A 16747-nucleotide genomic window follows, 5' to 3' on the forward strand; every position below is an offset into this window, starting at 1 on the left:
TTAGCAGACATTCAAATGAGGCTCTCCTAGGTGCATTGTACGGTAGGTTTCAGGATGAACCCAGGACTACTTGGAACAAGAAGAAACACACAGTTGTTGAGCTCCTATTTTTGCAGAAAATATAAAGCTCAGCTTTACCCAGACCTTGCTCCATCCTTAGGAGGAAGGCACAAGTTCCTTGGTAGAAGAAAATCAAGAATGAGGCAGTTTTTGAATGAACAAAGCTGGAGATTAATTTGCAGTGGTGAACAAAGCCCTCTTCTGTTATCCTTAGAGGTAGTATTTCATCTGCCACATCAGTTAAATTAATATGTCTCATGATCAAGTCACTTAATGGAAGTTTGCCTTTGTTAATATTTGCCACTGGATTACTAATATCTGTATTATTTAGCCTCCATTATTAATGTTTAAAGATACCTGAAGCAAAGCCAGCATAAAATGCTAATCCTACACATTTCTTCAAACGTATCATGTTCATGCTGTCAATGCTGTATTTTCCCTCTTGTTTTAAAATCTGTTTTAAACTTAATGCCAGCATTGTGATTCAGTACATCACATCACAATATAGCAATACTTGTTCATATACTATATACAGTGTAGACAAATTCATGTTACTAACATAAACCATAGGAGAAAAATGAATCTAATAAATGATATAACAAAATTACTCCATACACATCAATTTCTTGTTAATTACTTGTGCGGTGCTCCGAAAGAGGCTCTGCAAGACCTGATAGCCAGCAAAGTGCTCTGTAAGACTCACATGGGCAAGAAAGTTCACCTGATATTGGTGATTGACAGGTGGGTAGCTCTGTCCACCTGTCAAACTGGGCCTGTGAAGGGTGGAGGAGACAATTATTTGGACCATTGCCCAGACAAAGTTCCCCACCCCTCGTCTAGGCTGACTTGTTTTGGTTCTCCATGGTTTCAAGCAGGGAGCCTCTCTCAGACCTACCTGGAAATGCCAGGAAGTAAAACATGTTGCATCAAGAAGCTTACAGTCTAAATTTTGACAGCAGTGGAATCAACAAAAAGAGAGACCGGAGGGAGAAAAAGCAGAGACAAATATTTAACAGCTGCAAGTAATTATATTAGAAATGTTATTACATTGCCCAGACCAACAACTACATGGGATGAGAAAAACATATCCAAGAGAGATGGAGTGTGTATGTGTGGGTGTATAGAAAAAAAACTAGCACATTTTACCCTGAAGCACGGTGTGTTTTGAAACAAGGTGATTACACAATTCTTACATAGGAACGTAGGCTCACTTTCCCTGCTTTTAAAACTAAGATTGTCCAGTTTTCCCCTCATGAGAGCCTATTAATTAATTAATTAATTAATTTTGTATACTGCCCTTCATCCGAAGATCCTAGGATGGTTCACAAGAGAGATAAAAAAATAAAAAATGAAAATACACAATACATAATAAAACAAAAGCAGAAGCAAACCAATAACTCACCCTCCCACAACCACACTATTGTTGTTGCTGTTTTTAAAATCCTCCCTCAATTCTTCTATACAACCCTGTCAGTTATCTTTAATTCTATCCTGAAATACCTCAGTATCTTCAGAACAGGAGTATTTTGAGTCGTGGCTCTCGGGTACTTACAGCAATCCGTTCTTAGAAATTGTGAAACCATAGAATTGTTTCCACTTGAATCATCACGAGACAGTGAAATATGACTCCCAATATTCAGAGGTGAAAAATCTAATGCATTAATTCACCGCTGCTCCACCTAGCCTCTGAACTCTTCCCTGGGTAGAAATTATTCAGAAATACATTTTTAAAAAGTTCCTGAACCTACCAATTTCCCAATTTGCATTCATTTTTCCTCTGTTCAGTTTGACTTCAAACCAGTTATCAAAAGACCTCCTGCCAAGATACTGGTCTGCATTCAAATGGGTCTTCTAATAGATCAGTTCTATCAAGTTAAAACAAATGTTAAATTCTAAAATTTATATATACCACTCTGACATTAAAAAAAAAAAATCCCAGGCAAATCACTGTCATGATCCTGGGCTCTGACTTCCCATCATCAGAAGAGGAAGCCATTCTTCAGAGGTGTACTGGTTAGAGTGCTGGACTAAGACCTGGGAGACCAGGGTTGAAATATCCACTCACTGAGTGACCCTGACCCTATCTCTTAGCCAACATACCTCACAGGGTTCTTGTGAGGACCACGAGGCATATGAAAGAAACATGTACACCACCTTGAGCTTCTTGAAGGAAAGGTGAGATATAAGTGTAACAAAATAAATATCTGAGTGGGAGAATATACTGTGTGATTCAGCCTGTGATGTCCCTACCACCTCAGAAGCTTTAGCAACAGAGGAGCCTTTGGTGCCAGCATCTCTTTGGTCCGAAGAAATCACATTACTGTCTTCAGACCCTGAGGATGCCAACGCGGAGGCCATACTAGAACCATAATCTACCTTGTGCTGCTGGAGTCCATAGTATGGGCCCCTGACTCCACTCATCAGGAGCGGGGCTAGCTGCTCAAAAGAAGTGGAAAACCCATTCTTTAAGGCTCAGTCTGGATTGGTTGGTTGTTGGAGCAAAATTAAAGTCCATCTTATCCATGGGTAGGCACACTAAGGCCCGGGGGCTGGATCCGGCCCAACTGCCTTCTAAATCCGGCCCACGGACGGTCCAGGAATCAGTGTGTTTTTACATGAATAGAATGTGTCCTTTTATTTAAAATGCATTTCTGGGTTATTGTTGGGGCCTGCCTGGTGTTTTTACATGAGTAGAATGTGTCCTTTTATTTAAAATGCACCTCTGGGTTATCTGTGGAGCATAGGAATTCGTTCACTTTTTTCCTCAAAATATAGTCCGGCCCCCCACAAGGTCTGAGAGACAGTGACTGGCCCCCTGCTGAAAAAGTTTGCTGACCCCTGATTCTTATCTGACTTGTCTGCCTAGCTTCTGCTTGGAGCTATCCAGGGTGCTACCCACCTTGCTTCTTTGGTCTTTTGGACTTTGGCCTCTTGCTTTGCTTGCCAAACTTGCCCTCTGCTTTGTCAGGAGTTTGACCTCACTTTGCTTCCTGGAGCTGGGCCTGGTGCTAAGAGGCCTATGACCCAGCATCCAGGGACTCTTCCTAACACAAAACCTCATTTGAGCTAGGACCCTGTTCCTCCTTTGGGGCCACTTCCTGGGACAGAACAATCTGTCAGTTTGCATTTCTTAATACATAAAGTATTGATCTGATGTGCAGACATCTTTCCTGTTCTGCTTGGTTCGAGAGTATTCTGGAAAGTTTTCTTTCTATGTGAAAGAAACAGGTAGAAGGTTCTTGTTTGGGTTATTTCCTTCTGAGAAGCTGAGTACCGCTGGTTTAAACTGGTTCTGTTATCTTTCTGTCAAGGCCATGCTGACTATAATAAAAGGCCAGAAGGAGCCTGGCTTTCACTCACTTTGTCTTTCTATCTCTTTGTTCTGGGGTTTAGTGGTGCTTAGTGTTAAGTTTAAGTCTTATTATAAGTCATTGGAAGTTTTATTGTAAGTGCTGTAGCTGGATTTCTTATGGACTGTGCCAGTTCTGAATGTATTGGATTTGTGGCCATTATACTCTTTGCCTTAAGTACGAGCAAAGCTCAGCTGCCGTCACAATCAGGCTTTCAAATACATAAGAGAGAAAAATGGAACTGTAAAATCATCTACAAACTTAAAATGGCAGCAAATAAATAATCCCATGCCACCTCTTATTCTCCTTTTTTCTAAACCAAAAAATTCCAGTTGCTGCTGCAACCTTCCCTCCTTGGAGAGTTTCTCCACCCCCTTGATCATTTTGGCTGCCATTTTCTGAACCTTTTCTAATGCCACAATATCTCTTTAGAGGTGAGGTAACCAAAACTGCACGCAGTTTCTATAGCAGCATTATGGTATCAACAGTTTTATTTTCAATTCCTTTCCTAATGATCCCTAGCATAGAATTTGCCCTTTCCACACCTGCCACACACTGGGTCAACACTCCCATCAACCTATTCATTACAACCCCAAGATCTTGCTCCTGGTAAGTCACCTCCAGTTCATACCCCCATGAGCATATATGGGAAATTAAGATATATATTTTTGCCTGGACATGCATCACTTTGTTTATGTTGAATTGCATTTGCCATTTTATGGCCCATTCACTCCATTTGGAGACATCCTTCTAAAGCTCTGCAGAATCCTTTTTTGTTTCAATGACCTTTTGTTTAATTGTTTTGACTGTTTGTGTCCTTTTTTGGTTCTGAGTATTTGGATTGTAATGTCTATTGTTGCTACTTTGTTCTTGAGAGAAAGTAGATTTTTTTTATTTTAAAAAAGGTGTGCATGTTATGATGCAGAGAAGCACTCCAGCCAGTCTGAGGTGTATGATTCTCATGGATAGCTCAGTCTGAAACAGCCTTGTCACTTAGCATTATGAAAGGACATCTTATTTTGCAAGACTTGACATTTCCTTAAGTATATTCTGTGATGGCTGTGTATGCAAAGTGACTTTCAGTACTGAGTGATTCTGCCATTCACACATACACACACACACACACACACACACACACACACTTAATAGGAACTCATCCTATCCCTCCTTGCTAATTTTGCATTTATCTATTCCCACCCCCACCCCCCATTACCATGCCTTAAAGAAGTTATTGCATGTTGTTATCAGCCATGGTGCTTCAGTTGTTCTCAGTGCTCCTTCACTGAGAAATTCTTGTTAGTTCTTTTATTAATGACCCATTACACTAGAAACGGATATCCTGTCTCTGTCTATGTCTCTCACTCTCTCTTGTCTCCCTCTCTCTCTCTCTCTCTCTCTCTCTCTCTCTCTGTGTGTGTGTGTGTGTGTGCAGGACAGAGGGAGGGAGGGAGTCAGTCCAGTAATTTTGGCCGCACCACCAGCAGCAAAGCAAAATGGTGCATTTTCTCCTTAAATGTATTCCAGAGAGGGCATCTAAAGGCCTAGACGCTGTTGATGTATTTCAAATGTGTGGTGCTAGCAGGGCATTTCCAAGCTATTATTCACTGATGGAAGTGATTTCCAGGCTGACAAAACACAATGTAGCTCACACATGGTGCATAATAAAGACCTCCACCCACCCACCCGCCTTCCCACTGCTTAAAATAAAAAATAAAAAGGCTGCAATCCTCAGCTGATGCAAGTTGGAGTAGTTACATTGGAACAGCCAATTTAACACTTGCTGAACAGCTTGGCTGGCAGAATTTAATCTTGAAATAAATAAATAAACACACAGGCTCAGAGTTGCATTTTCCCAACCATTCTCTTCTCCTACGACATTTTCCACAAGATTGCGCTCCAGGCTTTTTTCATTTTTCTCAAATGCTCAGCAATTTGCAAACCCTGTGTCACATACAGCACCCACGGTCAGTCGTATTCTGAGCAGGGGGAAAAACACAACATGACAGGGCCTAAGCCACCACCCTGGAAGGAAACGCTCCCAAGTAAGAATCCATAAGATTACAGTGGTACCTCGCAAGACGAATGCCTCGCAAGACAAAAAAACTCGCTAGACGAAAGGGTTTTTCGTTTTTTGAGCTGCTTCGCAAGACGATTTTCCCTATGGGCTTGCTTCGCAAGACGGAAATGTCTTGCAAGTTTCTTTCCTTTTTCTTAACACCGTTAATACAGTTGCGACTTGACTTCGAGGAGCAACTCATAGAACACGGTGTGGTAGCCTTTTTTGAGGTTTTTAAAGACTTTGGTGATTTTTGAAGCTTTTCCAAAACTTTCCCGACACCGTGCTTCGCAAGATGAAAAAAATCGCAAGACGACAAAACTCGCGGAACGAATTAATTTCATCTTGCGAGGCACCACTGTATAGCATTCGAAAATATTCACTCGCATAAGCACTTCAGCCATCTTAATTTTTATTGCAAGAATACAGTACTACATAACATTATAATATTATAATAATACTACTGAAAGTGGGACCTGTAACTAAGTGCTCCAGTGTGAAGTACTCCTGCTCAGGGGGCCAGGAAGACACCAGTAATCTTTTACAGGATAGTCTGTTTCATTCCCTCTGTTCCTCCATGTCACCAATGGTCACTCAGCATTTCAAGGAACCTGAACATGCTCACGCATCATCAGGCTACTGGATTTTCCCTACACTTTGGGTTTCACCCCTAAAGTTTATGTTTCTGAAAACCACGGGATTCCTGCAAGCCCTTTTGGCACAGTACTAACCACTACCACCCTTCTGTGCATGCGTTGGAGCCATTTTGGCTATATAAGGATGGGAACTTGTAGAACTGAGTTCCTATTTTTGCATATACTAAGGACAGAATGTCTAGCAAGAGAGAGTCAGTGTGATGTAATGGCCAGAGTGCTAGACTAAGGGTGCAATCCTAAGAAACAGACCAAGGCCAAGTGGATACCAGCATGGTTAACAAGCAGGATCAAGGAGACTGTAATAGGGAAGAAGGCTTCCTTCAAAAAAAGGGGGGAAGGGGGGTAATTGTCCAAATGAGAAGAACACAAAATAAATACAGGCAGATAATAAGGGATGTGAAAAAAGAAGTCAAGGAGCACATCACTAAAATTATTAAGATCAATGGGTTTTTTTAAAAAAAATATTAATGTGTTAGTAACATTAGAAGCAATTGAGGCAATTGGACCTTTGGATAACAAGGGAATCAAAGGAGTGCTAAATGAGGGGAAAGAGATTGGAGAGAAGCTCACTGAATTATTTGCAACTGTCTTCACTGCACAAGGTGGATCCCTGTGCCTGAACTAACTTTCTGAGGAAAGCAGCTTGAGGAACACTAAGGCAAATGGTGGCCAAAGTTCTAGGTCGTACTGATAAACTAAAAATGGACAAAATACTGGGTCCTTATGGCAACTATCTGAGAGTTCTTAAAGAAGTCAAATGCAAAATTGCTTATCTTCTAAGAAAAATGTCTAACTTGTCCTTGAGATCAGCCTCGAACACCTGAGGACCGGAAAGTGGCCCATGTGTAACTATTTTTAAAAAAAGAAATCTAGGTGGATCCAATTTTTAAAACAACAACAACAAAACAAGCATAACATCTGTTCTGGCAACACTGGGAGATAGCATTATTTAAGACAGAATTACCAAGCAAATAGAGGGAAAAGCCTTGTTGAAGAAGAATCAGCATGGCTTCTGCAATTCAGTGCAAGCAAATGTAAAGTAAAGCACATTGGGGAAAAGCCCCTTAACTTCATGTATACACATATGTATTCTAATGGCACATGAAATACTATGCACAACTCTAGTTGACACACCTCAAGAAGGACATTGTAGAGCTAGAAAAGGGCATCCAATATTATCATTGGGCTGGAACAAGTGTCCTATGTGGACAGGATGCAACATTTTGAAGTTTTCAGTTTGGGAGGAGAAAGCATTACATATTTTACAGGTGAACTTCCTAGCACTTCTGAATCTGATTTGTTATTATCTCCAGGTTTCTTTCCTTTATTTCTATCAAGCATTGCTACAAGGAAGCCCTACAAAAATGTTCCCTTCTTCAGGCTTCTACATTGGCCTTTTGGATGACTGAGATAATATTTTGATATAAGAGCTGGTCTTCAGAGAGGTTCCTAAGAGACACTGGGTTTATAACTGTGATCTATCATTCCATGTCAATGATAAAAAATAACCCACTCTAATGGAAAGTTTGAAACCTGTACACTCTATTTAATATGTGGTGAATGAAAGCAGAAGGGGAATTGTGAGTTCCATGATGAAAAAGAAATCAAGCTACCCCAAATTTCATATCAAGCTTCTTCCTTCGGCCTAACTTGCTTTAAATCTTACAGTGAGCCAGGCCAGAGAAAGATGCTTCATAGGAAATTTGGGGTAGCTTTTTGATTTCTTTTTTCATTATGGAACAGAACAAGTGAATATGTTTCCAAGCACAAATCTTCTTTCCTTATTATAGTGTCCCAGAGATAGTTTATTTCTGATGAGTCCTATGGCCTACATTTTGGCTGGAATGTTAATAGAAGCCATTATTAGATTTTCTATTACACTTCTAAGAGGTTGCACAGCGACTTGATTCCTGGTGAATAATATCTAATCAGCCTATTCCTTGTCTCAGTATTAAGTAGCCTGGTCCATTTATCCGTAATTCATGTATCCAGGCAATGCATTCATCATGCTAGGTTGGGCTGAAACCACAAAAGGATTAGCTGACTGTTTGGAATGGATTCGTTCCAAATCTCCTTCCCTTGAATTCTCACTTGATTCAGCTTTAAGTGAATTTCTCGCTAAGACAGGCTGAGAGTCAGGATAGATTCGGCAGTCACCATCTTAACTACCTTTTCTCAAGGCCACAGGAAACATCCCAGTGCCAAAGAGGCCAGGGTTCCTGTATGCATGACAAGCTACACCTGCTGCAATCCCCTCATCTCTACAACTATTAAATGCATTGGAGCCCTGGTCTCTTTGGCAAGTTGGCTCCTAGAACAGGTGTAAGGAACCTGTGGCACTCTTGACGTTCCTGAATTACAACTCCCATCAGCTCTAGCAAGCATGGCCAATGGCCAGTGTTGATGGGAGTTGTTGTTGAGCAACATCTGGAAGACCAAAGGTGTCCCACACCTGCCCTGGGGCAAGGCTGACAACCCAACCACACATCTGTCTCATGCATAATCCTATCTCACCCTGCAGTGGTTGTGCTATCAGGATGGGTCCAATCTCTTCCATCCCCTGCCAGATCCTCCAAGTGTCCCTATTTTGCAGGGACAGTCGTGGATTTGCAGTCCTGGTTTCTGATTTGATCCCGGAATGTCCGACTTTTCCTTAGGTAAAGGGTAAAGGGACCCCTGAGCATTCGGTCCAGTCGTGACCGACTCTGGGGTTGCGGCGCTCATCTCGCTTTATTGGCTGAGGGAGCCAGCGTACAGCTTCCGAGTCATGTGGCCAGCATGACTAAGCCGCTTCTGGCAAACCACAGCAGCACGTGGAAACGGCGTTCACCTTCCCGCCGGAGCGGTACCTATTTATCTACTTGCACTTTGACGTGCTTTCGAATTGCTAGGTTGGCAGGAGCAGGGACCGAGCAATGGGAGCTCACCCCGTCGCGGGGATTCGAACCGCCAACCTTCTGATTGTCAAGTCCTAGGCTCTGTGGTTTACCCCACAGCGCCACCCACGTCCCTTCCACTTTTCCTTAGGACGTCCCTATTGTCACTGGAGAAGTGTTCTGTTTTCCTGTTGTGGAAGAGTGAGTCCATGAATGGCATATTCAACAGCTGTACCTAAATGGGCTGGGGTTCTGTTGTAGGAATCTGCTACCACTTGCGGAAGCACCCTGCTGTCAGAAACAAGCCTCAGCAAAATCAAACACAGCCAGCCTGGAGAGCCCCACAAACACAGAAAAGGATGTCAATTGTTGCCCTGTAGGAGTCTACCAAGGGAGCATCCATGCTAAAGGCAAAAAGCTTTGTACCACTTATACCTTATCCATTGAGATAAAGTAACTGAGGAGGCCTTCTTTCCCAAAGTGTTTGGCTGAAAGCGTGGGCTTTTCCTGTGTTACGTGTCAGCAACCCCAATCCTTCCACCATTGACCGGCCATGAATTTAATCAGATTTGTCAATTATTTTCACACTTCTTGATGAGGAACGCTGTAAATGAGAGGGGAAAAAGAAAAGCAGTCCTGTTTCATCTAAATATAGCTGTGGTCTATACACTCACACATGTATTTAAGGCAATATATTTTTTAGAATAGAGAAACTGTTCTTCAGGAAAAAAAATCTTTCTAGGGCTAATCTGTAGGAGGCTGATGTAGATCCTGCCTCCTAACAGGGGGCTGATGACTTTCTGGTGGATTTTTGTCAAATGATCCAATGATTCGGACCATGCTGGAGATGAATTCCTCCCTTTATCAGTGCAGCTATGAAACGGCTCTAGTCTAATAGCTCTGTGTGAGGTATTAGTAGCACACCTCATCATTGCGCCTCTCATTTATCACCTAATTCAGCTTCCCATCATCACCAGCCTACATTAGTCATACAGCACTTTCCCTAGCCATTAATAGTCAATGGCTGGCTGGAGAAAAGAAAGAGGGTATCAAATGCATTTTATGATCTTTTCAAAGGATGAAATGATGTATGAGACAGTCTTAGTTCCTGGCTTACGGCTTTATTGTTAGTGGACGTATTGAATTATTTCATCCTTTCTCTTATCTGCTCTGCAAAGTACATGACTAATTTCAGACAGCAGCAGAAGCTCTCACACTTATTTATTATTATTATTAATTATTATTATTATTTAAAAGCAAGCAATGTATAAGGAAACTTCATTGCTATATATAACAGTTTCTACTGTATCAGCATATCCAGAGCAAACCTATCAAGCTTCCATGGGCTCCTTTGAGAGGAAGAGTGGGCTATAAATTTAAATAAATAAATAGGTTAAAAGGCCCAGCTCTAAGAAGGGCAAAACCGAGCACCCAGGTAGCTTGGTCCTATTCACATGTGTTCAGAATTCGACCCAGTTTTCTCAGTCGGGCTTACTATCTACTAAAGTGAGGGTTGGATTGCGGCCTGCACATATCTACTTTGAACTGCCAAGTCCTGCTGAGACTTACTAGGTAGGCCAAACTACACACAACATCAATTGCATGATTGCAACCTGAGCAGCCTTGAGACCACAGGTGTTGGGGAAGGATAGCTTCCCTGCCTAATTTGCAGTGCTAAGCTAGGGATGAAAAACCAGCAGCCCTCCATATATTGCTGGACTCCTATCAGCCTCAAGGATGGCACTGTAGTCTAAAGTACTAAGCCTCTTGGGCTTGACAATCACAAGGTCTGTGGTTCAAATCCCCGCGATTGAGTGAGCTCCCATTGCTCTGTCCCAGCTCCTGCCAACCTAGCAGTTCGAAAGCACATCAGTGCAAGTAGATAAATAGGTACCATTGTTGCGGGAAGGTAAACAGTGTTTCATGCGCTCTGGCTTCTGTCACGGTGTCCCCTTGCGCCAGAAGCTGTTTAGTCATGCTAGCCACATGACCTGGAAAAGCTGCCTGCGGACAAACAATGGCTCCCTCAGCCTGAAGCGAGATGAGTGCTGCAACCCCATAGTTGCCTTTGAATGGACTTAAACATCCAGGGGTCCTTTACCTTTACCTTTACCTATCAGCCCCATCCAACAAGGGCAGTGGTTAGGGATAATGTGAGTTATAATCCAACATCTGAAATGTCACATGTTCCCCATTGCTGAGCTAAACCTATGTAGCAAAAAGGATTTATGAGTCCCAGTGTGCCTTTAAATGAAGTGCTAAGCAACAAAAGGCAATTAATGGGACCTCAAAGAAGTCAGCCAATTTGAAAGAAAGGTGGGGTGGATTAAGACCTGGACAGGTACAGAGGCTGTAATAGATGATGGAGCAGGACTCAGGGAGACAGCCATCAGTGGGTGGTATCATAGGGGCTTGTGATCTTCCCCACAGGCATCTGTCTGGCCAAAACTGAAGACAAAGGTCTACTAGATGTACCTTTGGACTGATCCAGCAAATAAACAAAGGGACATTGAGTGGGTGTGTAAGGAGGCTGCATCCTAAACACAATGGTCTTTCTTAGCTTTGGAAAGGGAAGAAGAAAAAGAAAAGGATTCAGACTGCAGGGAGAATTCTATACCCCTAGCACAATTTTCCAAGTTTTTGCAAAGGACATGGCTAAGCCATTCTGTTCTTTCCAGGATTGCACAAGAATCCTGGAAGCAGTTGAGGTTCCTGCTTTCAAAATAAAGATGTTCTGCCAAGTGCTTCTTTCCCCCTTTCCTAAAAATAGATTTTCCAGAAATTAACCAGGCAGTCCAGCGGCAGGGTGCATGGGGATAAACTATCAGAGCTTACACTTCAGGTAAGCCTGGTTGTAGAGAAATAATAATAATAATAAAGCCACATTTGACACTGCCCTTGCTTCATTCACCAGCTGAATGAAAGCATTTCTGGGTTTTTCAGCTTGTTTATTTTGTTTTAAGAAATTCATTTCTTCATCTGCTGCTTCAGTCATCTGTAACCACTAGGAGATTTTGAGAGCAGTTTAGCCAAATCAGGAACATCAAAAAACAGTTGGGTAATTTCAGGAAGTTGAAATATCTATATTGTTGTTATTGTCATCATAACATGCTTGTTTCAGCTTTAGTCTGTGATTTAGTTTTAATGGCATGTTGTTTGCTTTTTAGACTATACACCACTTATTTTTGAAACAGTAAGCCCTTTATAAACACTTTTAAATAAATAAATGACTCCTATTCCCCTCGTAATAATTCCCAGCATTCCCTAGGAAGAGAGATTGACTACTCAGAATTGTAGCTCTGTGAGGGAAATAGGGGCCTCTTAACAATTCTCAGCTCCCTTAACAAACAGTTTCTCAGAATTCTTTGGGGGAAGCTGTGACTATTCAAAGTGGTATGTGTCTTTAAAAGTGTCATGCAGATGGCGCCTTCCTCTTAAGTAACTTTTGCTTAAGCACAGCATCTTTAAAACTTTAACACCAAATTCTTCTGTGAACTAGTTGAAGAAGCAATAGGGTTCTCTTCCTCTTCTTGGCAATCTTTCCCTGCTGATATCCTACCAGCCTCCAAGCCTTCTGCATCCTCCTGTAAATTTTCACATGTTCCCTCTTTCCCCTCAGGCAAAATTACACTTCCTCCTGCCCTTTAAATGTCTCCATTTGGCCAGTTTCTCCTCTTAGGGGCCAACTAGAGGAAAAGTTAGCACTTTGTCTTTCAGTGCACAGGGACTTTTAAGCACAACTTACCAGCATGGTGTGTATGCATGTGATCCAGATTGGGACCAGATCATTGGAGTTATATGTATGCTATTTAGTGCTATGGGAGCTTGTTTTTTCAAAGCCTACCTGGACAGTATGGGTGTGTGGAGAGCAGTGACACTTCTTGAATTGTGTGGGGGTGGAGGAAAGGTTAAAACTTCCCTTCCTGAACGATGCGTTCCCAACAAAAATTGTCCCCTCACCTATACACAAAAATTTAAAACCATGATGTGCTTGGGAGAGATTAACTTAGTGCCCCATGTAGTTAAGCCTGATAATACAACACGTAGGTAAAGGGTAAAGGGACCCCTGACCATTAGGTCCAGTCGTGGCCGACTCTGGGGTTGCGGCGCTCATCTCGCTTTATTGGCCGAGGGAGCCAGCATACAGCTTCCGGGTCATGTGGCCAGCATGACTAAGCCGCTTCTGGCAAACCAGAGCAGCGCACGGAAACGCCGTTTACCTTCCCGCCAGAGCAGTACCTATTTATCTAATTGAACTTGGACGTGCTTTCGAACTGCTAGGTTGGCAGTACAACACATATAGGCATACAGATACTCAAAAGTCAGGGAAAGAGTTGATTAACAAGTTGAAAGTGGCCACATTTGGCTCCAGTGCCCACAGTGGGATTCAAGAGGAAGGTTTACCAAAATGCTTCCCACCATTTGATCAAATAGACTCTTCTAGCAGCAGGGTGTTGTGTGCTGCCTTAGCTAGAGGCATCCTGTGATCAGTAAGTGAAACAACGTCTGACCAGCTGTGCTTACCTGTCAGCTGCAGTCCCATTATAAATGGTTGCTATTTATTTAGTACAATGCAGCTGCTCTACCTGACACAGCATCTGGCATTGGAGGCTGTTGCCGCTGCAACCATGCCAGCCCACAATACTGCATTGGCAAGATATCCTGGCAAAACACTCAACCACTGAATAATCTAGGAGTTTGTTTAATACTACTGTACCCAGAAGAATTAGGCTGTACATTTCTGATGCCAGCTGCTTCCTTAAAAGTAAAGTCTATTGAAATCTGCAGAATTAACCCCCAACAGTTGATCTCTCTCTCTTTCTCCTGTAATTTGGAGCCATTGAATTAAAATATGGAAATTAGAAAGGCTTTATTAAGTCTAGTTTCAACATTCTCCTTCCAGCATCATAGCAAACTAGAAGACTCAGTCATTTCTCTGCATGGGACGTTTTCAGTGGGTTCTGTAACAATATCCTACTGCAGCATACAGGCGTAAATGCATAGCATTTCAGACAAATTAACTAGGTAAAGTCCACTGTACAATGCATTTAAATATGGCATAATCCAGGCCAGAAGAAATGGCTCACCAGTTGGGGTGGAGTCATTTTTTAGCTTCCTGGCAGGTGGATCACTGTGGCTTACCACAAGAGGAGTGATGTGGTGGGAAAGATGTTGCGGCATAAACATGCTGGAATGGGGCTGGCCCACCTAGCAAGCCACTTTTGATTCAAACCTAGAGGGCTAGGTTTTGATGCTAGATGTTTTGCTTGAGGAACTCACTCTTAGGTTCCAATCAATGCCTTTGCCAGCAGTTCTTGAACATAGATCAGTGCAGCTACCACACAACCTATGTCTCTACTACTGTGTGGACTCAAGGTGGTTGAGTATCTTCCCTGTTATGTATCTAATTGTTTATTGATACAAAGTATTCAATATATCTTGCTGATCTGTTGTTGTTGTCATTTTAAAAAAGGTACCAATTGGGCAAAGTCCTTACATAGCTTTTCTTTTTGTTTTGTAATAAGGATCTCACAATATTGAGTCGCTTCCTTCTCAAGAACATTATCCAAATGTTATGAATCAAATGCAAAATATTATACAGCAGAAGCTTGTTTCAATTAATTTTAATTTTTGCATGTTTCCTTTGTTACAGTTAATAACTACTTTAAAAAAAGTAAAATAGAAAGTGGTATGATGGATTGATAGGCATCTAACTGGGTTAAGTGAAATTTAGCAATTATTTCATTTCCTAGATCGACTGCCAGGTTTTAATTAAGCTGGCAGTCGATGCTTGATAAATTTTTGTTTCATTTCTCACCTCGTTCATTCTACAATGTCCACCTCCCTGTTTTATATTGTTATGACCGATAGTTATAAGCAATGAATCGGTACTGAACACTTTCATGCTATGCAGCAAGGTATAAACACAAATAATGAATAAAAGACTCTAGCTGAATCAATACATTGATTGAGCAAGTATGAGCGAGGGACGTAGAAAAGGTGATGCATGAAACTGAGATTTACAGCTACAGATGCCAATCTTTCTAAAAATCTTTCAGTTCTGCAGCAAATCCTGGCGCAGAGTTTATTCCCTTCGTCTTTGCACCCCTATATAATGTAACTTTTGCAAGGTCAGCGTTGATAACCATCCCAAGCTACTTGCATGTTTCTGTTGAGAATGAATGGGCTCAGGTTGTGCCCTTCTGCTTATGGAAGGTGCTTTGATTAATGGGTACAGGAGGAAATGAGAAATTTTAGCAAATTTCCTTCTTTATTGAGCACCCCCTTCTGCTCCACTTCCCACCATGTTCCAAAGGGAGGTGCAGGGAGCTAGAGGCGGAAGTGGGAGAGGGGAAGACACCTGTGAACATTACATCTTCTCTAATCCAGTCAGAGCTTTCTGTGCATGGAAGGACACAGCTGGACACAACTCCCAAGGGTTTTAAGGGCAGACTACAAAGGCATCCATAATTGTACTCCGGATCTGTATCACTTCTTACATCACTTTTCCAACACAAATTCTGCAGCTGAATTCCTAAGCTCAGATGGCTCACTGAGCACAGTGACAGATAGGTAGCCGTGTTGGTCTGCCATAGTCAAAATAAAAAAAATCCTTCCAGTAGCACCTTTAAGACCAACTAAGTTAGTTCTTGGTATGAGCTTTCGTGTGCAAGCACAGTGAGAAAAACTTCAGAGTAAACATGCATTGGATCGGGCTGTAACACTCCTGTCCTGGAAAACTGTATCAATACTGTACAGTGGGAATTACTGTATGGGGAAGCCTTTTTCAATTCCGGGTGAAACACTTTGGGATGTCACTAATTGGAAAATGGAATAGTGGAGAGAGGCAACTATAGGCACTTGTGGTGGACATGCCCAAAGGTGGCAAATATTGGAGAACAAATGTTTAAGGAGATAAGTAAAATTACATATCAGCATGTCACAAAATCTTCAGAGTTTGCATTACTGAATCTATTAAAATGAGAATCAGGATCTGGTAAACTACTATAGTGGTACCTCGGGTTACGTACTTAATTCATTCCGGAGGTCCGTTCTTAACCTGAAATGCTCTTAACCTGAAGCACCACTTTAGCTAATGGGGCCTCCTGCTGCCACCGCGCCACCGGAGCACAATTTCTGTTCTTATCCTGAAGCAAAGTTCTTAACCTGAAGCACTATTTCTGGGTTAGCGGAGTCTGTAACCTGAAGCGTATGTAACCCGAGGTACCACAGTAATTGGATTTCTGTTCCAGGCTGCACATATTGTTATAGCCACACTTTGAAAGGACTGAAAAGGTCAAACTTGAGTGCTTGGTACAAGAGAGTATGGGGGGGGGGGGAATACTAACAAATTGAGACTGGGAAGAGGAACAAAACACAAAGATACCTTTTGTGGGAGAATGGTGGAGCTGCATTTTGTTTACGGATTCTCCAGAAAACCAAAAACCAGTTCCAAAGGTTTATACTAACTTTTGGTTCATGGAATAGTTTATAGATCAGGGGTCAGCAAACATTTTCAGCAGGGGGCCAGTCACTGTCCCTCAGACCTTGTGGGGGGGCCGGACTATATTTTGAAGAAAAAATGAAAGAATTCCTATGCCCCGCAAATAACCCAGAGATGCATTTTAAATAAAGGACACTCATGTAAAAACATGCTGATTCCCAGGCCATCCACGGGCCGGATTTAGAAGGCAATTGGGCCAGATCCGGTCCCCGGGCCTTAGTTTGCCTACCCATGTTATAGACGTA

At 42.1% G+C, this 16747-nt stretch overlaps 1 protein-coding gene across 1 annotated transcript in view; it reads left to right on the forward strand.

The window, feature by feature from the left end:
* The window catches only part of LOC308475555 (uncharacterized protein), a gene marked incomplete at its 5' end in the record, with an annotated part of 499606 nt that overhangs the window by 211959 nt on the left and 270900 nt on the right, over positions 1–16747 (forward strand). The window lies entirely within an intron of this gene.

This window comes from Podarcis pityusensis, assembly GCF_964106645.2.
Source record: "Podarcis pityusensis genome assembly, chromosome: 1".
In the NCBI taxonomy this organism is placed as follows: Eukaryota; Metazoa; Chordata; class Lepidosauria; order Squamata; family Lacertidae; genus Podarcis; species Podarcis pityusensis.